Below are 26,425 nucleotides of genomic sequence, written 5' to 3'. Positions count from 1 at the left end.
GAGACCATTACTCCTTGTTCTGTCATCTTCCACCACTGAGAACAGCCGAGCTCCATCCTCTTGGAACCCCTCTTCAGGTAGTTGAAGGCTACAATCAAATACCTCCTCACTCTTCTCTTCTGCAGATTAAATAAGTCCAGTTCCCTCAGCCTTTCCTCATAAGTCACGTGCCCAGCCCCCTAATAATTTGTGTTGCCCTCTGCTGGACTCTCTCCAATTGGTCCACATCCTTTCTATTGCGAGGGGACCAAAACTGGATGAAATACTCAAGATGTGTCCTCATCAGTGCCAAATAGAGGGGAATAATCACTTCTCTCGATCTGCAGGCAATGCTCCTACTAATGCAGCCCAATATGCCATTATTTTTACTCCTGCAGGGATATTCCCAAATGAAAACTCCCAAAGATCACAAGAAAAATTGGTGACCTGACCCATTTTGCAGACTCAAGAGGTTCAGAGAGGCATCCAAAGCTGAAGGTGCTCACTTAATCTTTTATAGTTAATCATTACTAGCTTCAAGACAATGACCATCCCATTCTTCCTTAAGGAAGGATTGCAAAGTGTGTACAGAATTAATGTAGGATAAAAAATCTGCCCATAATACAGTACATACCCTTAGAGAGGAAAAAGATAATGGATTTAGGGCCATGCCAATGTCCTGAAATAAGAAGGGAATTTCCTGTGGGAATGCAAAGAGGAATGTGATAAACCAGAAAACCTGTCTGACCAGAAACATTGCTTTATTTATTTATTTTTATTATTAAATTCTCAGTGCAAGGACAAGCTCAATTAAAGCCAATTAAGCAATTTAAACCACAGCAAATTGCATTCAGGGATATGATCTCATGATTCAGTGCTTTCCTCCTAAGTTATTGCTATCTTACAGTTTAGCATTTCTATTGGCTCTTGTGTTTAAGAAATCTTTGAATTAAACCCCCAGGGGCAGTAATCTTGGAAAGGTTCTGAAGGTCACCTTCTTCTGAAACATTGAGTAGAAATCATGCTAAGCTTTAGGTGGCTTTGTTATAGTGTGTGCCTATATATAGAGGTTCTTCTATCATCTTCATTACCATAGTATCTCGGTGCCTCTCAATCCTTAATATATTTATCCTCACAACACCTCAGTGAGGTAGGGAAGGTCTGTTATCCCCATTTTACAGTTGGGGAACTGAGGCACTGAGAAACATAATGACTAGCCCAAGGTAACATAGGAAGACTCTGGGGAAAGCAGGGAATTGCAGGTCTTCTGAGATCCAGGTCAATGCCCTACCAATGGACATCCCTTTTAAAGACAGAGGTATAGCTATATCTAGATATACTATCTAGTATGTAGGTGTGTGCCATTGCCCTCTATCAGATCGAGTCAGACCTATCTGAGTGTTTGTAACTATGCCACTCTTTAGTGATTGGCCTTCAGAGTTGATACTTAGAGAAAGCTAAGAAAGATCAACTTTTAACTTGTGTAGTGCAAGCCTGAGCAGACAAGTTCCTGAGTTCTCCTCCTGATGTGCACAGTTCAGGTAACAAACTTGGCTTCTGTGGGTGAACAGTTCTAGTTTTATTTTAACATCCCCTATCATTTCCTTCCTGGGTGGAGGTGATGGGATATAGATGGGACTATATTTTATACTTGCAATAAAGATCCTTATTAGGATAATGGTGGTAAAGCTTGCAGTCTTTAAGGGATCTGGTATAATATGAAGGTTGCTGTTGAATGGAACACCAGGATTCCTTTTACACAGTATTCACTGTATTCTCACTCAATTTTTTTTATTCTTTTTTTTCTTTTTTTTTGGGGGGGGGGGGAGGAGAAGAGAAATGCACTGGAAAGATGAGAGGAAGACCGTTCAAAGAGTCTAATCTCTCTTCTGTCCTAAATTTCACCTCCTCTAAAACGTTTTGACTGGGCTTGTTTTTGCTGGACTTTAAGAGGAAAGTAGTATATTTTCATTTTGCTTTTTCAAAACACATAGATTTATGGAAATTTTAAGCAACAGATGTTAAGCTGTCAAGTTACCAGCAAAATTCAAAGCTGAGAATAGTGGCCAATCTGTTAAATAAAGACTTGTTTGTCACAAACTCATGAATTTGAATGGTTTTTTTTTAAGAAACTTGTTGCCTCTGCACCGTGATTATTGTTTTCCACAATGGTCTTTGAGAGTGAAATCTAGTTGTGGAATGCAACAGATAGCCTAGAAAGTAAATTAGAGTTACTCTGTAAGCATTTCAACATTTGAATCTTGTCTATTATGGAAGTACTATATGTCTTCTGAATGGAGTGATGGGTGAACATTTAAATGAGCAGAGGTTCAGGGTGGATAAACATCCAAAACTCAAAGGGTAAAATCAAAGGGTAAAGTCAGTTGGAGTTTATCTGTAGCCCATCTGAACAATCCAATCCTCTAGAGCTAAATTCAGATCTTGTGTACACAATTCAACTGCGTTCAGATGTGTTATGCTTGTCTATTCCAGAGCTCTGTTTGACCTCCTGAATCCGCAAAAAATCCAGTTCCTCAGTGAATATTGAGTAACTACATTAATATTCCAGCTCCTTTGAACCTCTAAAGAGCCTCATTTCAGGTTGGGGTTATTTATTTATTTATTTATTTATTTATTGGCAGAAGATGTGGTGGGAGGGAATCCTTATTTTTTTCAGGATCGATTTGTCCATCCCTACTTTTGTAAACCCTGTTTCCCAGTTTTGCTTTTGATGTATTTGACTATATTTCTGGTATGTATGCAGGGAATGACTGATTTTCCGGGTAACACATGTAGAAATATAAGCTTGGATCCTCATCCTCCAGGGGCATAAAGACAAATGAGAACTGTCCTAACTGGACTGCTGAGGGAATTCCCAGCTGGTTTTACACCATCCATTCCTGTGCCCCATGGCATAATGGCCAAGGACTGGATTGGGACCAGAAGAATGGCTACCATGGGAGCATTCTAGCCAACATAAGTTAGAGCAGCCCTAACACTGCTCTAACTTATGCTGGGGTACAAACCGCTCTGAGATGCCTCAGAATTTGTCAGGGTGGATGGAGATGTGGCAGAACACCTCCAATGTCCCCTTTTTGGGAGGGTAGCCAAGTGGGACTCAAGATCTTGATCTGGACCAAAAGAGAGGTGAATGTACAAGGTAAAGACAAAATCAAATGATAAATGGTGTTTGATCAAACACAGGGGTCTTTCTTGGTTGGTTGATCAGGGTGTGAAGACAAAAATGTATAAAAATACTTCTGAATGAAGATCCCAGATCAGAAAAGTCATGGTCCCTATTCAGCTTCACTTCTCAGCTTCATAACTGGCTGCTACTTCTTTTTCTATATATGTCTCTGGCTAGGCTGAACTAAAATCCCACATTCAAGCACAACCAAACTGGGAAGCTTGGGTCACAGTCTATAGCCAAACTTTGCAGCTCATGTCAATTTCTAGTTTATTCTCCCTTTAATGATAATAATGTCATTAATAATGATCCCTTCTCCTACACAGATATATAATCTGATTGCCATGGAGGCCACAGCAAAACTCTTCAGAGCAGAAGGCAGTGGAGGGTCTTTATATAGACCAAATTACTGGGAGAAATCCGAATAAGCTCTGACCTGACCTGAGTGACGGAGAGAAATACAGAGAATCAGTAAGTAACATCTGAAGCAAGTGAAGAGAAGAGGAGAGACCTGTCTGGACAATTTTAATGCAATGCTTAATTCTGTATAGGCACCCACGCACTGTGATGACGGGTGCAATAGAAACACTAAAGACAGAAATCCAGACAGATAAAATAGACCATCCATTGAGATCAAAGTAGGAGTATCGCACAAAATGTATTCCCTGCAATTGGAAGTGAGAGCGGGGTTTGGTGATTCTCTTTCCAGTCTGTCAATTCTTTCTGTTTCAATGAGAGGTTTGCACGTGCACTGAGGAGTAAATAGGCTCTTTTTTTTATGACCACCTTTTTCTTGCTTTAATTGTTTCAGTGTGTTCACTATAGCTTTAATAGTTCAAGCCGTAAACTTTAAAGACTTTGGAGAATTCACCTGAGTGGAAAGAGTTGGTGATGGTTGAAAATGACACACGCTACTATTAATTTAAATAAATACAAATCAGCCTGAACAGAAGTGTTGCCCATATGTTTTCTTTCTCTACCAGAAATAAAGGGGAGGGTAGCAATTCCAAAGAGTTCATTAAGAAAAAAAATAGTTTTCCATTTACTAAAGAAAAAAAAGCAAAACCTGCCAATACAAGCTTCTACTTGGCCACAAGAATATTACTTTCAAACTCCTTGCATTTTCAATGTGTTTTGGGAGGAAAAAATGGAATTAACAGACATTTTCAGTGAGTGCAATATTTCAACATTTCTAATAGCCTCCAAACCCCAAAGCAAGCAGTTTCTGTGCATAAATGTTGCAATTATGTAATCTGATTTGGAACAGAAAGAATTCTTCTGATCACCTAGAAAAAGGATCTTAGAACTTATAACCATAAGGACCATTCTTAACTCGCTAAGATCCACTCTTCAATGCCCAAGAAGACCCCCTCCTTGTATCTTCTGCTGGTGTGTCCTAACACAGAGGATGTGCAGATCAAAATAAAGGAATTGCCAAATGGATTAGAAGGCCAATTAGTCTATTTGTTGTTGATTAAAAGAAGGACATATTTCACTACAGTCTGTATGGGAATGGACTGCAGAAATCTCGACAGTATATTTCAGTACCAAAAGTCATACTTATCTTGGCCAGACTTCATTTCTTCAAAATTTACAAGTGCTAAGATTTATTTTTCTGATGCACTCATTTCACTTACTGCTCATGCTGCTCTTAGCCTGGCAGAATCAAGTATGGCAATTGCATTGGCCTTTTTGAAGCAACTATATCTCTTTGTAAACTCATGTCCAATTTGTTTTCCATTATGGACTCTTTCAATATTACTGCTTCCCTGCTACTCATGACATTGAGTATCATATGTATTTCAGATCATTTTATGTTAGATATATTTCCTTGACTATTTTTCCAGGCTCAATCTCATTTTATAATGTTTTCCTCATGTTTATGTTTCCCAGTCTCATGGAAATATTGCTTTTGTTTCACCACTATTTGCAACTCTTCCCAAGTTAGCATCATCTGTGAATTTCATTCATATGGTTTTAATTTCTCTTCCCAGATCATCAAAGGTTACAATAAATAAGACCTAATACTGATTATTATCATATCACATCGAAAACTTACGTCCAACTCAATTGTTTATAGATCTTATCAGATATACCTGATTTCTTTTTCCCCTTTAAAGTTACAAAAGCAGCCATTGAAGAGAATGCAGTGTAATGCAGATATTATATATATGGATTTTACTAAAGTGTTTTTGGACATTGGGGTGTTTATTGTTCTTATTACTGTCAATGGGCCAGCTTCCAGATCTGAGGACAGGGAAATAATGCATTTTAGGAGATGTGATTGCTCAAGGCATTAGCAGTTGGCTATTCAGTGTTTCCTCAAATTTACCTTAAATGTTTAGCAATAAGTGTCCACCACTTCTCTAGAGAGACTATTTTACAATCTAATGTTCTTCACTATCTAGTATTTTTCACAACACTACATTCTAAAGTTTCCTTTTCTCCTTTCCATTACTCTTCGTTGCATATTTTTGCACCACTTTAAGACTTGGTGATTTTAATTCAGGTCTCTACATGATAAAATCAACCACCAAAACTGGGATTAATTGGCAAACTGTTTGGTAATCTCAGAAGAAAGGCAAAGCACTGAAGACACCTGATCAGAGTTGGGATAGTCTAAGTCAGAGAAGCTTGCCTTTGTGCTCTGACAGAGAAATAGAGGACCTTATTGTATGGGATAATCTGACACATACAGCCATCAGTCAGTTCACTTATGGCAAGCAGAAAACACTCACTGCATTAGCATTTTTAGAAATGGGCTGAAGGATAAAAATGCCATATTGTGGTAGTTTTTTCAGTCATACTTGAACAGATCCTTTTTCAAAGTGATGCATCTATCCATCTACCAGGTCCTTATAGTGGTGCTAATCATTGTAGTGTTGGGTCTCATGCTTCCCTTACTTACAGTAGTATAAATCAGTAGTAACTCCACTAAAGTGAATAGAGTTACATTGGTGTAAAAATGGAGTAGGAGGAGAATCAAGTCTTTAATGCCTAACATCAACAGTCCAAACTTTAATTATTAAGTCCAGCAAAGTAAAATTCAAAGCATGCACGTCTGTTAACATGAATTTGGTTCCATTAGGGCATTATCATAACCGATTAATATCTTCTATTTGAAATATAAATATTTATTGCTTGTGTTAGCTCTAATCCCCAGAACGTCATTAGGAAATTGCCCCCTGAGATCAAAATGAAAGTGGGTTAATTTCATTTCAAACTGCACTTTTTCCAGCTCAGGGTTTTTTGATGTGCTCCAAGAAAAGGACTGTAGTGAATAACTTTAATACAAATGCAATGTTTGTTTTAGCTCAGACTTGCAAACCAATTATTATCTTAACCCCAAGCAGGTTCCAGCCATGCCCTGTGAAAGGCAGTGTTAGTTCCTTGGTCTCTTTATAAAAACAAGGCCTCCTGTAAGCACATTAAATATGACCAAGTTTGAGTTGCTGGAGAGATTAAACAAGACTTTTAAAAATTAGAAACTCAGAGAGCCATTTGTAGTTAAGAAATTAAGGGAAAATGGGATTTTTTAAAATATATTTCTATGGTGACACTGAGTCACTATGAAAGGATATCCTGCAAAAGAGAATTCCTACACCCTGTTAATACTCCTGAGTGATCCAGCATACCTCCTCTGAACCATTACTTTGTAAAACTGTTCTCCGAAATCCTATACCCAGAAAGCAATGCCAGAGTGAACCAGGCAATCTGTTTGCCTGATCATGGAAAATGTCATACTTTGGGGAATAATCCCCTTCACCTCCCAATAAATTCTTCAGACAGAAAGGCCTTGTGTCATGGGTCTTGAAGTCAACGGAGCCATACTGATTTACGTTTCTAAGGATCTGGTGCACTGCCTCTGTTAGAGACCATAGGAGTGATGAAAGTAGTAACATACATGTCTTCTCCTTCACTTTCTTAAATACCCACATCCCTGTCCAGCCAGACCAGAGATTTAGGATGCAATTTTCTCCTGCAACTCACTGTGATCACCTTAGCTCAATTTACTTCAACACCTTCTATCTAGTTATCTCCCAAGGTCATATGATAGGGTTAGCTAAAAACCAGCCAGCCTTCACAAAGCAAAGCACTTATTTAGAACCAAAGCATTACAGAGAACCATATTTTGAAAACAATATATAGCTTATTATATACGTGTCTGTTTTACCAGTTTCACCCAGGGGAGACCCTGGTAGGTTTCAAAAGGCCTTCAAACCCTTTCTGCAGAGTTTGTACCTTTCATCACAGACTCATGTCAGTTCTTGGATCTGGTGAGAGTGACCTCTCTTCTGTATCAGGCTGGTCACATTATACAGTCCTCAGTTCTTTATTCGCTGGCTCTCCTGGACCTGGTCAAAACCAGGATATGAAATTTCCCCAGAACATGGTACTTCTGCAGATATGCTTACCTCTCTAGGGATTTGTATTAATTACCTCACCACACACAGCCCCAGTGATTTTAGTTCCTGATAGTTCATTAATGTTGTGATTTCTCCTCAGTCACTGCATATCTTGTTTTGTTTCAAGAAAAAAAAAAAAAAAACCTTCCGTCCCAGCAGGTTAACAATGAATGGTGAGAGGGGAAACCAAATAACTTTATTTTATCATAATAATATGTTCAAAATTTCCCAGTACTTGACACCCATCATAAGTAGTTTTATTCCCCTTTCCTGCCTCTCCCACTCCAAATCACAATTTGTCACGCTGTGGATTTAAAATGAGGGAAAAAGAGAGAGACAATCATAGAATCATAAACTTTCTCTCTTAGATGGTAACAACTTAAAAGTTGGCAAGTTCTTGGTCTTAAAATATCACAAACAGTCACATCCGAGATCACCTGAAGCCATGCAGTGCTGAATTAGATCAAAGAGATTATTACAAAAATAGTAAGACAGGTCTTGTGCAAAAGTATAATTCCCAGTAAGAAAGGGGAAGGATAGTTTTGTGGTTAATGGACAAAACTAGAACTCAGGAGATCTGGGTTGAGTTCTTGTTTCTGTCACAGCTATCCTGTGTGACCTTGGGCAAGTCTCCAAAACTTACTGCCTCTCAGTTCCCCATCTGCTAAAAAAAACAAAACAAAACAAAATGGATAATAATCTTCTCTTTACCCCCAGTCTCCATCTTGCCTATGTAGATTGTACAAACTTTGCGACAGGGACTGTCTCTTATGAATATATACAGCACCTAGCACAGTAGCACCTTCTCTCCATAGGGACTTATATGTGCTGCTGTCATATAAATATCAATAACAATAAATGTTATATTTAACATTAAAGAGACTTAGCAGCAGTTTAAGACCAAACATTTCCCAACTTTTAAATTATTGTAATCCAGCTGAGCACATTAAAGTCAGTCAAAAACGTTCTATCAAAATGCTTTTTTAGATTAAAAATAGCTTTTATTTGGAATGGAATTTTTCATAGAAAGAAATCTATTCTCATTGTAAATGTTTGGCTTTTCTGTGAAAAAGTTAAAAATTTCTAAGAAAAATTTTGATGGAGATGAGAGAGAAATTATGTTAATTGAATGTTTTTGTGAGAAAGAAAAACTGATTTCCTGACTAGTTCTAAAGAACTTCCTTTGGATTCTCTATTATTTTAAAAAAATCCACTGCTATGACACTGAGAATTCACATATTTCAATAGAATTGCGATAGTAAAAAACTGGAATAACACAATGGTGAATTAGGCCTTCACCAGTATTTTATTCTTAACTGAAATGCTCTGACTCAGGACTGAAATTGTGCAGACTTCAAAATGTCAAAGCAATTAGCATGTGAAATTAACATTCCACAAACATTTCATATATGTGCAGTGAATTAATTCAGTTTGGATTTTAGTATAGGAACATGAAGTAACTATGGAGACCCACAATTTAAAGTCTATTTTAGAAGAGTCATTTTTCAAATGACAAGTACTAGTGGGATATTTTAGCTGAGATCACTATTTACCATGTGCTTAACTGTAACTGACACTGATGCCAATGTTTTACAGATACATTTTCTAATCTAGAGCTAGGTCGTGGCGACTAGCTCTGAGTGGGTAAATAAGGGTGGAGAGGGCACAGGAAGGAGAGAAGCTAATAAAAGTCTCCTAGCACAAGAATTGCACTAGTGCTAGCTTCCTCAAAGGAATGGGGCCTGGGAGAACTACAGAGACCATGATTACACCCTCTGTATATTGATCAGTACAGTTGAGCTACCATTGGAGGTGGCAATCTCTGTTGAACGCTCTTTCTCTTCACCCATTTTGTGAAGCTAATGCAATATCATTACTTAGTTTAGAACAGAGCCTGTGCTCCCAGTAGGACTGTGTTTCCCTAGGGAGAGACTTATCATGGGAGGAAGTAGTCTTGTGCCCTCTACCCCACTTTCTTCTCTCTAACAGATCAAAACAGGGCATTTCGTTCCATGTGAAATTAACATATTGCAGCATTTGTTTTTGTTACAAATCAGGACGAAATGTCAAACAAATCAAAACTTTTCACAGAATGAAGAGTTTTGAATCAGAAATATGGGAACATTTCAACATTCCTGAATCAATGTGGTTCCTCATGGGAATTGTAGTCCAGATGATTTGTGACCCCAGTCTCATCTATGGGTTGGGCTACTGAACTGGACTACATCTCCCATGATGCAACATGGTTTCTCGCCTTGGCTGATCTTCCAAAGTGCATCATCCCAACATAAAATCCGTGGAGGGTGGGGGGTGAAGAGTGTTGGATGTTAGAAAAATTCAGTTTGGGAGAAAACCAAATTTTTAGTCAGAAAAACATTTTGATAGGAATAGAGTTGGCCAGTAATTTCCCATCTCCACTCATTCCAATACAATCTGACCTGTGAATGTGGTTAACAGCACAGAGAGAAACTTAAAAAAAAAAAAAAAAGGATATAGAGGTAAAGATACAATTCCAGATGAGAGCGGAAAGGAGATAGAGAGTTAGTGGAGCTGAGCAATAGAAGATGGCTGTTTCAGATAGTTGCAGCTGTGAAGGGGAGGGCTCTTCCACCAAAGCAAGTGTTAAAGGACAGAGGAGCCAAAGGTTAGGAAGGCCAGGAGAGGACTAGGGAAACTCATGGCTTATGAAAGTGGCAATTCTGTGGAGTATTTTTAAAACAAAGAGGGACATTTTGAATCAGAGCATTGAACTGAATGTTGATGTTTGAAGATGGGAATGATATGATCACGTTTCTTTGTATTTTCTTGTAACTGATTTGGGTTCGTAAACAGTTTAGATTTTTTTATTTGATACATTTCTTTCCATTTACCTTTAACTTTTACCTGGCCTGCTTTTTCTCCTTTTTATGTGATGTTTTATGTTCTTTCAAATGTTCTATTGCCCCAACAGATTGCATTTGGCAGAGTACATTCTATGCTTCCAGTAGGCAGTAAAATTCAGCCCATGACTACATCCAATATTCTCCTTGCAGAACCTCTCTAGAAACCTGCATAACAGCACCACCTTAATGGATTTTACCTATGCTGATGTGTTTTACTTCTGTGTAATAACAGGATGCCACAGTCATTGAAACCCTTTAATAGACCTGGTGTCTAGAAAGCATTAAGCTGCACTACGCTGCAATTAGTCAATTAAGCATTATTTCTGGTACAGTGCATATTCCTGTTTTGTAGTTTAAAGTGACAATCTGTCTGCAAGTGAACAATAGCTGGTGAGGGAGAAAAAACTGTTTGAGAAGAGCATTTGTATAGTCACTTCCTAACATTGATTATCTACTCCTGTCAGTGCCCAAGAAGCAGGGAAATGATTCCTGAAATAGCTCAGATAGCTCATAAATATGTTGACAGATATGCTCAGCAATGTTGACAAATATCATTAATCCCACCTGACTTGGAAGAAAAATCTTTTATCAATCAGAAGAAAAAAATGTAGAGTCCTGTGCAGCTCAAAATACAGTGGGCTAAGAATCAATCTGGACCAGTATGAAATGTTCTTACTGGTGAGGGAAGCAACCAGAGGATGCGGTGAAAGACACAACCACAGCTCTGATTGAGCCAAGGCTAGATTCCAGGTCCTTTAGCTTTAAATTGTCAAAACCAACACAATCAATCAGAACAGTGGCATCAAGTGTTTCTGACATGCTGTATTAAATGACAAGTGACCCTACGTGTACTGGACTAGCTGCAACTTCAGAATGGTCCCAGGGTATTGCCGTAAGTACAACACTGTACAGTAATCTAAACTTGAGTTGGCAAAGACAACTGTGGCCAACTCCTTACTGAAATCTGAACTTGGGCCAGATTTACAAAGCTATTTAGGTACCTGAAGGTAAAGAATATGTGCCAAGTAGAATTTACCAAAGTGCCTATATAAGCAGGCTAGGCACTTAAATCCCATGGAAAATCAGATAGTTAGGTGCCTAAATTGCTTAGGCACCTAACTGCATCTTAGAGTGCCTAACTACCTTTGTAAATCTGTCCCACTGTTCCTAAGTGGGGATGATGAGAAACAAAGTTTTCATCTGCTACTACTTGGGGAGCAGACACAACTGGGGTCAAACGAGACCCCAAGCTTCTGCTGTTTGTTTCTAAATGTCACTTTAGGGTCTTTTTTTTATCCTAGATTTTCCAGATACCTATGTAGTAGCAGTTGCCAAGGCTATTTCTTGTCAATTGCACATAGCAGGACATCATCATTTCCTTGTATGGAACTACAGTCATCCAAGATACTTGAACTCACAGCTCCCTGGCAGACCTGGGCAAAACTTTTCAGACAATACTTTTTTCCTCTGAAAAAATGCATAGGCAGATTGACCAAAATATTTCACAAATTCCTGTTGAATTTGCCAAGTTTTTTCACTGAAAAGTTAACAAAAAGGAAAAATCCAAAATTGTTGAAAAGTTTCATTTTGATGTTTTAGAAATGGAACGTTTGGATTTTTCATATAAAAATGAACTTTCGTTTTGAATTTTAGCTTGTTTTTAATTTTTTTAAAATAAACTAAAAATTAAACATTTAGTTTCACATGAAATGATTGTTTTTTACTTCTTATTTCTCCACAACTGAAAATGATTTGCCCCTGCTCCATTTTTTGATTAGGCCACTGAACTGAAAAATGGATTATTTGCACAGCTGTACTTCCTAGTTTATCTGAAAAAGATAGCATTTCCAGGGAAGTATTCTGGATTCTGGAAGTCTCTTCCCCTCTTGTTTTGGATTTAGAAACCCTCTGGATGGGCTGCATGACAGATCTGTTTTTAGGGTCTTTTTTTCCTGTGAAGTAAGATTGAATATGTTTATTTAGGGTTGGAAGGAGGTCATGATAGAGATTTTGTTGGAGGCTATTGTCACACTTTCCGGAGTGTCTCACTACCGTGAGTGCCTACCTCTGTCAGACTGTTAAAAAACAGGAAGACACCCCAAACTTCTGATATGCTCTATAATTGGATTCCACCAATATAGTAACATATGTGAACTCCTGGATCATTGTATCAGATTTACAAGGAGTTACAGACAATCCCTTTAGCCCTGGTCTACACTACAAACATATGTAGGTATAAATGCATCTCTCAGGGACTGGAAAATCCATACATCTGAGCAATGCAATGATACCAACCAAACTCTTAGTGTAGACAGTGCTATGTCAATGGGAAGCCCTTCCATCAACATAGTTACCACTTTTCGGGAAGGTGGAGCACCTACACTGAGAGGAAAAGCTCCCCCATTGGCAAAGGTAACATCTTTGTACAGTAGCATAGCTGCACTGGCGTAGACAAGCCCTTAGGCTGTTCAGTCTATTTTACCACCCATGCAAGCTGGACTTAGTGATGAATGGTCACTTACACCAAAAATCACAAAACACCCAGGGTGCTTCCAGTCCCAAATGACCTTGATCAATTGGTACCCTACAAGTCACACCAAAGACAACACCTGTAGCCAATTCTGTAATAAGTCAACTGAAGTTTTATTAACTAGAAAAAAAGAAATAAAAAAGTTTTTTTTAACAGGTTAAAACAAGCAAGCATATAACAAAATGAGAGGTAATCTAAATCCTAAGAGTGACAGAGTTGTTGTGATCAGTTAATTCAAAAAGCCTTTCAGGGCAAACCCAGGGATTACCCTGGGCGATCTCTCCCTTAAATTTGGACCCCTGAGAGTTCAAACAACAAGGAGATGAGAAATCTTCATGTCACCCATTTTCATTTCCTTCTTTTAGCAATCAAATTAACAGGGTGAGGCCTTCTGCATGTATTTCGCCCTGAGTGGATGGGGCAATTAACAAAGCTTTTGTTTTATGATGGCCCACTTAATTTTTGATAGTCCCACTTAATTTTTGGTAATTTTAGATGGGTGGAAGGGAAGGGGAGGACAATTTCTGTGTCCGAGTTCAAAAGTTCAGAGCAAACATTTTCAAAGTTATAAAGCAAAACTTATGTATTTCCTTATAGCATGGAATAAAGACATTACAATGAGGTTAATGTGTGCAGCAACTTATAAGCATTTCATAGAGTCCAAAAACTAAATACATTATGATAAGACTAATGTATTCTGATAAGATCTTTTTTGAACAAAACTAACATACAGGTGAGCTGGTTTGGTTTCAAGCTATGAGTTTGTCAACTCAGCTAACACCTATGCCAGAGCTGGCACTTGGTTTACCAGAGTTCCCTCCTCCCTTCAATTTCTACAATTTAGCACCATTAGGTCATGCAGAATAGAATCTATTTCTCATAGAATGTATCTATATTATCTGCATTCTGAACCACTTTGTTCGCACTACTAAAAATTGCAGACTAGTATCCTGAATCTATACAACCCACTAATTTTGGAGAGAAGAGAAGTTCTGAAAGTATCCTCTTTTAAATAATTAAGCATCTCTGAAAGAGAAAGAAAATGCAGATATAAACAGAAAGGTCACCAGAGCAATGCATTAAATAAGGACTTGTACATAATCAGCATAAATATATTTCCATTTTATTCATGTATTCAAGTTATATTATCACAGAGGTTATTTAGAAAAGAACAGAATTTGAGAAGGACGTAACAGAGTTGGGTGAATGGGCAACACAATGGTAATTAGAATTTAATGTAGACAAGCAATGCTCATTACAGCTCCTTGACAAATTTCTGTCAAAATACTTTGATGGAAAATGGCTAGTTTGTGGAACTGGTCAAAAAATGTGGATGGATTCTTTTTTCTATTGGAAAAGACTCATTATTAAAAACAAAACATTTTGTGGGAATGTGCCTGTTTCAAAGAAACTTCTAATGACACACAGGCAGCATTCAAAACTTGTCTGATTTCCTGCCAGCTCACCTGTCAGTCTCCTCGGCAGCCCATCTAGTGGAAGGCCTTAGAGTCAGAACCCCAAGGCTTCCAGTATCTGTGGCTCTGGGGTATGGCCTCAGGCCATGAGAACTACCCCAGAGATGGGAACATTAGGGCTTCCAGGCTCCCTGCCACAGAACTGAGAGTCTTGCAACCCTGGAAGTCCTGGCATTAGTTGGGGGTCTCAGAATCTAGGCTTACAGGTCAAGTAGCCTTCAAACCAAGACCCCCAAGTGGAACAACAGCTCTCCAGGTTTCCAGGACCTGGGGCCTGGAAGCCCAGGGGACTCTCAGAGCTTCTAGACTCTCTGTTGCAGAGCCTGGAAAATCTGGGAGCCAGAGCTGAGCTGGGGAGTCTCAGTTTTCTGGTTTTAATGAACTTCAGAGGTTAAACCCTGGGCTTCAGCAGAGAAGAGACTGAGCATTATTCATAATCTTTAGGAAAAATCAGTGACAACTTAAAACTCATGTGCCTAAAGGACCACTTGTATAGGTAATAACTATGCTATCCAATCATGTTGGATCTTTCAGCAATCTGTGATATCTTTGGCCATATAGAAGTAGAAGTTGAGGGTATTTGGGAAGAGCTGAGTCTGAGATTTGCTCACACCTGTTTTCTTAGCATTAGCTATTATTTATTCTGATTGTGTCCTTTCTTTGCAAACATACCTGAACTCTTTGTTGTTTTGTTCTGAAATCAAAAATGTTGTCATCTATTGGCCCCACCAAAACAATGGCAGAGCTGAGAATAGAATACTACGCCAATGCCTTATGTAGTAAGATCATGCTGCTTCTCATGACCATTCCCAAAGATCCACATGTCCCTACCCCTAATACTTCCCCGAGGATAAATAATGAAAGCATGACAAAAAATATTCAGCCCAAATATTCTGCACGCAGGGAAATAAAATGACAGTGAGCACGGTATCCAGGATTCTGGAGGACCAAGGATTTATAATATTTTCATTTTACTCTCTAATACAATCTCACATTGCATTTACTTATTTTCCCTCCACTACTGCATGTTGAGCAGATGTTTTCATGGAGCTCTATGTTGTTTAATGTGAGTGAAAAAGTAAATAATAAAGAATGAATAAATAATGAATAAGGGATTACTTTTAAAAGGTGCAATATACTTTTACTGCACACATCTGATCACAGCAGGCATGTTCAGTGTCAGATTATATTGCTGAGTCTGGCATTGGCTACCTAAGAGGTAACAGTGACAAATTTGGCAAACAGGCGAATTGTGCAGTATAACCCAAGAATGCACTGGCTATAGTCCAAGTGATCAGAGAGCAGTCAGTGAGCCATAACTGCACACCCAACTGAGTCATCAAAATAAAAATGGAAGCATTTTGAAACCCTTTGTAAGTCTTTTCCCTCTCTCTCTCTTTTGACTGCTAGATGTTTCCTTTTGTTTGCTGCTACACTGGGCCTTGGCTCATTGGGCCAACAGGTAAATATAGTACTTGGACTATATCACTGAAAATGGAAATATTGTGTCTAGTAATGATCCATAGAGAAAGGAATGATTATTATTGACAAAGCCTTGTCTGGGATGATTTAGTTGGGGTTGGTCCTGCTTTGAGCAGGGGGTTAGACTAGATGACTTCCTGAGGTCTCTTCCAACCCTAATCTTCTATGATTCTCTGATTATTTGTATTACAGTAGCACTTCAGTTGCCCTCCCTCATACTGGGCATTTCAAAACAGTGAGAGGCAGCATGTGTTCTGGGGAGCTTACAATGTAAACAGACAATGGGTATCAGGGGAAACAAAGGCACAGAGCCTTGAAATGGCTTGTGCAGGGTCACAGAGCAGATCAGTGGAAGAGCTGAGAATAGAACCCAGGTTTCCTGAGATCCAGCTCAATGCCTTATCCACCAAGATCATGCTGCTTCTCATAATCACTGCCCCACTCACTCACCCAACCAACTTCTTGAATCCAGAGATACTACTTAATTAAATGCATTCATTAATTTACATATTAATAATTTTTGTAGCCCAGTATTAGTTGCTTGTTAGGTTAGGCTAAAAATCCCTTATTATTATATAGAAACCTTCGTCCAGAAGAATCTCAAAGCACTTTGAACAATACATGTGCATGTGAATGTGCACCACATTGTGTTCAATACAGAAAAAAGGAAAGCATACACTTCCAGTCTAGATCATTTTACTTTAGAACAAGGGAAAACAACAGAACAAAGCAAGAATGAATGTAAAGTCTCTTTGAGAGGGAGAGAGAGAGAACAGACTATATCTTTGCTCTGGAAGATCCTCCATCTTGAATCCCCTCACAGCCCAGACCCCTAGCACACACATAAGCAGAATTTTAAAGTTCCAGTGCCCCAAAAAACAGAATTATATCTAAATACACCACAAATGTAGATGGTATTAGCCCAACCACTGACCCACAGATACCTCCTTAGAGACTGAATACAGAGGCCATTCTTCACTAATAACAATAATGCAAGCTTAATTATTAGGAGAGGAAATAAAGAACATATTCAACTGAAACAGGAGAGATTGGAATCAAGCCTGGTGAGAATTTGTAAGAGGCATCATAGGCACAATGCCCCATTGCCTTTACCTTATTTGAGAGAGCAGGAGAGAGAAAACAGCCAGTTAGTGGCTATTTAGGGTAGCCTGCAAGGATATAATATTTGATTGTGGAATTACATGAACGTAATCTGACATTATCTTTATTAGCATAAAATAACTCTGCTTGCTTTGACCAAGTTCTTTCCACTTCAGTGATAATGGGGATCTTCTCACAGCATGGAGCCCTTCATTTCAGGTTCTTGTCAACACCTTAATTTTAATGCATAGCTTCATGTTTCACACAAAGACAAATAATGGGCATTATAATGTACTGTGCCATGTTAGCAAACCTAGGGAAGGCTCTGTGTCAAAAGTCCAGATTACATTTGTAGTGGTTGGAAATGAAAATGACATGCCCATGGAAGGGCAGCCAGAATGTGCTAATATGTCATTTTCTTTGTTTTCCTCAATGAAGGTAAAATATAGATCACTTTATTGCTAAGGATCTTTTATTTCCCTTGGTCTGTTTATGGGAAATAAATATGTGTTTTATTGTTGTTGTTCTCCTTCTATGCCATATTTTCTTAAAATAACATAGATGGGACTGGCACAGGACAGGACCCAGACTGCAATCTTTTAAGTTACAGAAATTTTAAAAAAATCTACATCACATATAATATGAAGTTCAAAATCCCATATTTAAAAAGGACCCAGATGTGTACATAACAATAAGCATATTTCAGCATCCACTTCTGGTGTAATCCTTCCATTCCTCTCTCCATCTTAACTACCTTTGTTTTATTACACCACATCCTCAATTACTGTAAATTGCCATGGCTTCATTGATGTCAGTTATGCTATTCTGATTTACACAAGCTGATGAATTAGCACTCTTCTGTTGTAAATAGATTTGGTTGAAGTGTTTCTTTTCCTCTTCATCCCACCCCCTAGGGAAAATTACATTTTTTTGTCATTTTCCCAAGAGAAAATTTGTTCCATATTAAGAAGAAATGGCTTCTGTATTGTCATTGGTTGCACTATTAATGTCTTTCTGCAGGAGTCTTTAATTAAAAGAGACAGCATTGTACTTCTCAGGGTACTGCTTCTAGAGCATCCCGTTAATATGTGTTCTTTTTTTTTAAGTTATTTCTACTGACATGCCAATAAAGCAGAGATCTGAACAAATTCAATATGATTTTAAATGCTTTAGACCTGAGTCACCATTTCATTACTCCAATTTGACTCTTGTGTAACTCCATTGAAATTGATGGAGTTTTTCCAGTGTAAACCTGGAGTAGTTATGTAGTGGATCAGGCACTTTATTTTTACAAGCATTTGGAAAGCAGAGAATTTGTGAACTTGGTGAGTTGGTGTCATTTAATCGAATATGCATCAAGAGATTTTTAAGTAAAGTATCAAAATTCAGCACTAACCTGTGGAGACTTAATTTAAAATGATCTACATTTTATTATAAATGTTTCTCATTGCTAAACAATTAGGAATGTAATTAGGATTTATAAAATGATGTGGGTAGAAAAAATTATTTCACAGCATAGGCCCAATTTAATGCCCGGTGAAGATAATGGGAGACAGGTAGCCATTGTTGCTTTATTTGCTCACAAAAAACAAGTGTATGCTCCCCTTTTAATCTAAATTCTACCAATCCATTAATCATAACTCATGCAAGTGGTTCCACTGGGATCAATGGGACAGAGACCAGGTCATATTTGTCTCCAGGGCATATTTATGAAGTTGTATGAATAATAATTATTCATGCATAAATAATTATGTATGCTGTTGTCTGTCAGCACTGCTGAGCTAACACAGCTGTGGGGGAGTGAGCTGGATCTATCCTGCCTCAGGCATCACCAACATGAAAGGCATCTAAATTGTAGTGCAGCACTGTTATTAATGCTGGTGATATAAGAAGCAGAATATGATCATTAAATTTTTAGGTTTCACAAGGAGTTTGCAGGGATAGATATTAGAAAAATCAATGTCATCTGTATACTTATAAACAGAATAAATCTGTATAGAAGTCACTGGGTAAGACTAAAATATGTAATCCTCACTTCTAGTCACTTTTCAGTTTATAATTTTAATCTCCTTATGGAAAACCAGGAATGTATATCAGGAGATGGCAGTTAACTAATATGCCTGCTATGGAATCTAGCTATGTCTTATAAAGGACAGCTGATACCAAAAAGCAACAGCAGAGGGGGGGAGTGAGAGAGAGGAAACTCACAAGGTGAAAAAACACAGCAATTCTCTATGATGGAATTCTATGTGAAAGAAAATGAAACCTCCAGACTGTACATCTGGTTTCCAAGTGCAAATAAAGTCAGCAAGTTAGTATAAAAAGAGGTCCAAAGGCATAGATTCACATCCTTCATGGTACATTATTTGTCCGCTGGTGCCCTTAATGTCCTCAGACACAGTCGTTCAGTATCTGTCTGTAAGAAAGGTGCATTTATGAGGGTTTATACTACCATCTAGTGTAATGTTCATCCTTTTCTTGGGAAGTTTTGCTGTTCATATTAAGAAGCACTTACTGATATGATTGAATAAATGCCACCGAAAATAGTTTTGTGAATATATCATAAATAATTATCCTCTTTAAAGTCAAACATTATTTAAGATTGTGGTTTTAACTGGTTAACATCGGAAGCATGTTGTATTAATTACTGAAGCAAATCTGAAATAAGCTGAAATGGCTGCCCTCCATAATCCTTAATTCAATTAGTGGAGAAATTGCATTTCTTTCTCAAGATAACAGTGGCTTAACTGGTGCCCCTTCCTCCCTTTAAGATTTTATATTAAAGAAGGGAAGATTCATGTCTACCAAGAAAGGATGTAAAATTCAGTGGAAGGATGAAGGCGCCAGAATATTTTGAATGTGGAGTTCAGTTATATTATTTGAGGCACAGATTCAAAACAGTTTAAGAATATTTTGGTATTTTAATTTTTAGGAGATAAAGGGGAAATGTCCATATTCACGAAAATTAAGCATATCACAATGGGACTACTTGGAGTTTAAAGTTACACATCTGCTTAAGTATCATGCTGAACGGTGGCCTATATGAACAAGCAGTAAAGATTTTGTTATTTTTTAATTTGGTGTATGCAATCTGATCAAGCCATGCCACAGCATTCTTATTGTGTTCAAGGCATGAAGACACCCAGGATGTTAAGTCATTTTGAAATCCTCAACAATGTGTGTCATGGTTTGTGGCTTCCCACATTGACATAGTGGACTCTCTCTAAAACCAGAATTCCTGTGCAGCACAAATTCCATGTCCAGTATGAAACCAGTTCAGAAGGCTCCATTGCCTTCACGGTATATCAAACCTGAGTTGATGTTGAGAGGGGTCTGAGACAATATAACTATGTGTCACTTTCTCTTTGGACCATGAAGCTTGCCATGCGTTCTGTACCGTAAATCCTTCCCCAGTTAACTTATCCAGTATGGGCGCCATGAGGGCAGATGACCATGTGGTCAATTAAACAAGTCTTTAGTTAACAGTAGATGTGGCATATCACACAATTTCATCACAAAGTTTTTGTAATGTGGTATAGTGGTTAGAAGAGGAGGGTGAAAATCAGGACCTTGAATTTCCTTTATGGCTGACACACAATCAGACTGAGTCATATTCTACCCCTGGACCATATGTTACTATCTAAATCAAAGGTACTTCTTATGGGGTGATATACAAACAGAAGACATGGTTAAATCAGTTAAATCAATAACTCATTACAAATAGTTCACCTAATCCTAACAAAAATGATATGAAATACATACGTGGCCTGATTCAGAGTCTAGTAATGCTTTTTCATTGACATAAATGGAGTGTGGATCAGCCTATTATGAAAGTTTCAGCACCCAGTGTCCTTTATCCACTTTTCATCAGCCTGGGGTGTGAACCCTTTTGTCAGTCATTTCATTTTAGAACCATCGTACCTGGAATTCAGATTCCAAGGCAAATGGCAGCAGGTGAACCAATGTAAGAAATGTGTTAAGAGGAGTCAGAAAGCATTACAATTCAGTTGACTGTCCTCTAATACAACAAGTGTCTATGCTAATAACAAAGCAAAATTGCCACCATTTAGGCCTGTAGAGGTGCCATGAGACTGGTAATAATGTGGTGCCGGTAGCCTAGCAGATATATCAGAACCACCCAGAGGATTCGGGGGTCTGAGGCAAAGCAATTTCCGGGGCCCCTTTCGTAAAAAAAAGTTGCAATATTATATAATACTATATTCTCGTGGGGGCCACTGCAGGGCCCAGGGCCTGGGGCAAATTGCCCCACTTGCCCCCCACTCTGGGCGGCCCGGAGATATATTGGAGAGAATGTTGACAATGTTGAAATATAAAATGATGAAATGTCACAGTTCCACTGACACCACCTAAAGTGGAATCTTCTAAACTCTATCCCTGTTATTTTAGTGTTAGCAGCACTAACACAATGTTTGATATTCTAATACCATCTGGCTTCCTACATAGCAGTATCAAAAGCAGATCATTTTGATTTTAATAATGAAATTGTTGCGTAAGAGGAGTCTCCATCAGTGGGACCGATGACTGATAGAGCCTCACCATGACCCTCAGCATCTGACCCTGATCAGCCAGAGAGGCTCCCCTTTACAAATATGAAGTGCAAAACTCAGTTTTCCACAAACTCTGCACACTTCCTGTTTTCTGGTTGGCTCTGATTCTGACCTGAAGGAGAACACATGCACAACAGCAGTGAAATCTACTTATTCATCCCCCTAATACATTTCAATGTACTTCACATATATCAAACTATCTGAAAAGAAGGTAGCTTCCAATTCAAGCCAGTCAAAATCTCTATATTCATCTGGAAGGCTAGATATTTGTAAAAGGTTATCTCATTGCCAAATGTAAAGGAAACCCTCTCTAAGCTTCCAAGCTCTCCTTCAGTTAGCTACTATATTGGCCTGTCCCGGGAAAGGAATTGGCAGTTCATATACACACTGGTGTTATTAGACTGCAGAAAAGAAAAAAAAAAATAAGGCAAAAGCATCTTCAAAGGAGTAATTGCAAGACTCACAGTTTTTTCACAGTGGTTTAGTTTCATTCCAAACTGATCTTTGCATAATCTTCATCAGCACAGCAAGCCAAATTCATAGAATACCGAGGGAGGCAATTGAAAACTAAAGATGAAAAGTCTTCCTGCAAAACAGGCCCAACCTTCCTGAAATGTCAGCCTAAACTACAGGTTGTATTAACTACTCTGAAAGTCCCTTTGCTGACATTATAGAAATGCTTGACAACTGGGGTTACTAAGTGCTGATACAATCTTTGCTTTGCCACTGTAGCAGAATAGTTATTTTACTATAGTCATAGCTGTAAATACAGTATGATTTCACTGAGTATTACAAAAGACTACATCAAAGATAATCTGATATAATGTATTTCAAACTGTATCCTCCACTTCATGATTTCCAATTTACTGAAAATGTTCTCCTTGAAGAATTTCTTTCTTTTACAAAGATTTCCAAACAGTAATTTCATATCAGCGGGGTGGATGTTCTATCGTAAAAAAGGATTAATTCTATCCCTTTAATTATTGGATATTATCTTTCTTCTAGACAAATTAATTATTGCTGAGATTTTCCTCTCTGTAGAACTTTAATTGGAAATGATTTAAAATAAACAGCAAATTACTATTAAAACATTTGATATATCTCCACCAGTTCTAATTTTCCATATGTATTGCTTTATAACCTGGTCTGTTAGGATCTACATTTACATTATGTTTTTCTCCTTGCTGCTTTTAGCACTATGTAAATTATAACATTTGTCTATTTGCTATTTATACATGTTTTCACTTCATTTTCATACTCTGTTTGGTACAGGAACTCTTAAGTTTATCACTGAAAATATCAAGAGACCTGCAACCCTTAGAACTTGTTCTCATCCTATGTTACCCATTGCAGTGTTGTTATTAAAAAAATCAGCATTTGTCAGCTTGACACAGAGGCCCATTGGTGGCTCACCTCTCTGTGTCAGCAACTCTTGTCGGGCCTGAGATACTCACTATACCAAACACACTGTTGTCATGATATATACCCAAAAGGCGATATGTAATATATCATTGGAATACTAATAACACTGATGATTTATTCTTGAGTGATGTATGCGTGGAGTATGGATAACGAATTATGGCTATGTGCTAAAATTATGGTCTTAAAATGTGTTTGGCATGCAATGCGTAGGCACGGTCTGCTTAGACAAAGTAATATGTATTTATTTGATTGTCAAGCAGATACAATAAAGGCACATTTATTTAAAAGGCAAACAAAGCCATCAACCTAGTGAGTGGGGGAGGTAGCCTCTTGAGGGGGTCTAAACCTGAAATGATAAGTAATTGAATCAAATGTTTGTATATGTAACCCTTCTGCCCCTCTGAATTGGCAGCAACAAGGGCCGGGTTCAGTATCCAGGGGTTCCGTTTCAATAACACCATGCGTAACCGGCTCGAGCCCCCACCCAGTGACCTGGGACACTTAAATACCACACTCCCCTGGGCGCCTCTAGGAGGCAATACTTCTCCTCTCGCAAGCACGGAGTCTGAGTGTAGCAAAATTTTTTAATAAAGGAAGGGAACAATGCGGCATCCCACTGGAGAAACACCACAAACAGGATTATAACACAAACCATAAACAAACAAAAAAAACCCACACCCAGGTATGTTTACCAATGTCCTTTTCCCCTTAGGGTCTTAAGTCCAATCACCCCAAAGTCCAACAACCCAAAAATCTCTGGTCAGTGCCACCCCAGAATTTGAGAGTACCCCCCCCAGCCTGGGTGGAAAGGGGTGGGGAGTCCACACAGGGTGTTAAGGGGCATCTTACATGGGCCAGGGCTAACTGCTCCGCCTCTCCATGGAGTTCTGCTGCAACCTTTTCCACAACCAGCTCCGCCATACCAGCTGTGCCGCTCCTCCAGCTGTCCCTGCAAACTGCTTCACTCCGCTCCCTGTTCCATGGGCTGCTCCAACACACTGCAAACTGCTCTGCTCTGCCAGCTGTTTAACAATAGGTCTTCAGGCTCTCCCACTAGTTAACACAGCACTCTGTGATCGCAATTCAGCTCTTTCAGTGATTTCAGCTCTTTGCAGGGGAGCCCTGGTTCTGGTGCAACATTGGCCCAACATGAATTCAGCTCAGCAGTCTCTAGATGGGCTCCTAATAGAATAAAAAATTAGCTCTACTCTTTAACAGTGGAGAGAGGAGGATGGTGCAATTGGTGTTCCAAGCCCTCAAAAGGGGCCCATACCATCAGGTATACACACCAGTCCCCAGCCTCTCTCTATTTATGGGGTTTTGGAACCCATGTCCCATATTTAGCAAGTACCACCCAACTGAGGTTGAGTCATTTCTGTCACAAAGAAGTCCCACAGCTCCCCATTCCCACAATCAGGGTGACAAAATTTTTTTCCTGCCCCAATAACAAAGAAATTGGGGATCCCAGAGCTGTTAAAATCATCATCCCAAGCTGCTGTGGGGTTATGCTAAGTGGGGGGGGGATGGATGCCAATGCAAATTCTTAAAATTCCTTCCACACTCTTTACAATTCACCACCATATGTCAGGGTAGTGCTCATCCTGACTCTGCTTACATATACAATTTTACTGTATTATAAAAGTGTGTTAGGTAAGGTCTTTTATGAAAGCTAAAGATACACTGGTGATTAGTATAATTATAATATGTATGTATTAAAACTATAGAAGGAATTCAAAATATTCACTAATATTAAGTTTTAAAGTCTGTGGCCAAAAAAAGGAGAAAGAGGTTTTCTCCCAAAGAGATGGAAAGGCAGCTCTCTACCTGTCTCCATGAAATTAAGCCAGGTGTGACCAAACACAATGGAAGCCCCATTTACATCTGAATCAGGGATGGGAATTCAAAAGGAAGGAATGAACAGCATGAGGTCATCCTGATTCTGGGGAAAAAACCATGAGTTTGGGCAAATATAAGGGAAGAGAAGAAGCCATCTTGGGATCCATCACTAGAGAGACACAAGGGACCAGAGCTCTTGCAAGCTGAGAAAAATGGGTCCTTCATCCAAGGGTGCTGAAATCTTTGGGAATTGAACATAAGTGAGAAACTTGCTTAGGCAAAGCTCTTTCACTTAGGAAGACAAGGAAAACCAATACCATATACTTCTGTGGAAAGCCCTGACTGAAAGAAAGTCAGGAATGACTGGAAAGAAGGAAGACTGGCAAGAAATCTATCTTGAACCAAGTCTATAGCTTGTTAAGTCTTAACCACCAGAAAATGTATTTTACTTTTTATTTGTAACCCATTCTATTTTCAATTCCTTCTATTTGGTATCAGTTAATTTACATCTTTTTGTTAATAAACATGTTTTATTTGTACTATAATGCAACTCAGTGCTGTCTGAATTGAAAGGATTGTTAACTCCTATTAAAGTGATAAACTATACTTATGCCTCTTTAAAGTAGCAACTGACCTTATTAATTCTCTTAGTGTTCAAAGTGAGGACTGGATACTTCAGGTCAGATGGTCTGGGGGAAATTCAGGATGGTGGAGGGTACCCTGCAAGGCCAGTGAAGACCAGAGTGGGGCTGTGGTGTAACAAGCAGGCTGCTGCAATCAGAGTTGCTGAATCTGGACTGCTCAGCACACAGACACTCAATGTATGCTTGTGTGCTGCTGGCTGTGAGTATCTAGACAGGGAGCTACAGCAGCAAAATATTTAAGACACCCATGGTTAGGGGCAAGCAGTGACATATGCTCTCATTGGTCTGAACTGCACCCCATAATGTGACAGACACCTTGCCCAATACTGCAAGGTGCTGGGCACCCTAGTTTCAGTAGGACTTGAGGACATTTAGGCTCAGTTCATCAAGATTCTTTAGCACATGTCTAACTTGAATAGACCCAATGAAGTCAATTGGATTACTCACTGGTTTAAGATCTTTAAGGCCTTATCCAAAACCCCTTGAAGTAAATAGGAAGTCACCTATTGCCTTTAAAGTGATTTGGATCATGTCCCTAGTGCAGTTCTCTAGCATGAATAATAATAAATAAATAATAAAATAATGTATATATCTAGGAATAAAGAATGTAGGCCATTCTTACAGGATGGGGACTCTATACTGGGAAGCAGTAATGCTGAGAAAGATTTGGTGGCTGAGGTAGATAATCTGCTGAAAATGAACTTCCAATGTGATGCTGTGGCCAAAAGAGCAAAGGTGATCCTGGAGTGTATAAATCGGGGCATTTTGAGTAAGAGTAGAGAAGTTATTTTACTTCAATATTTGGCACTGGTGCAACCACTGCTGGAATTGTGTGTCCAGTTCTAGGGTCAACAATTCATAAATTGGAGAGGGTTCAGAGAAAAGCCACAAGTATGATTAGAAAATGTGCCTT

Source organism: Gopherus evgoodei, chromosome 4 (assembly GCF_007399415.2).
Source record: "Gopherus evgoodei ecotype Sinaloan lineage chromosome 4, rGopEvg1_v1.p, whole genome shotgun sequence".
Classification (NCBI taxonomy): domain Eukaryota; kingdom Metazoa; phylum Chordata; order Testudines; family Testudinidae; genus Gopherus; species Gopherus evgoodei.
Note: the sequence above shows the minus strand (reverse complement) of the source record.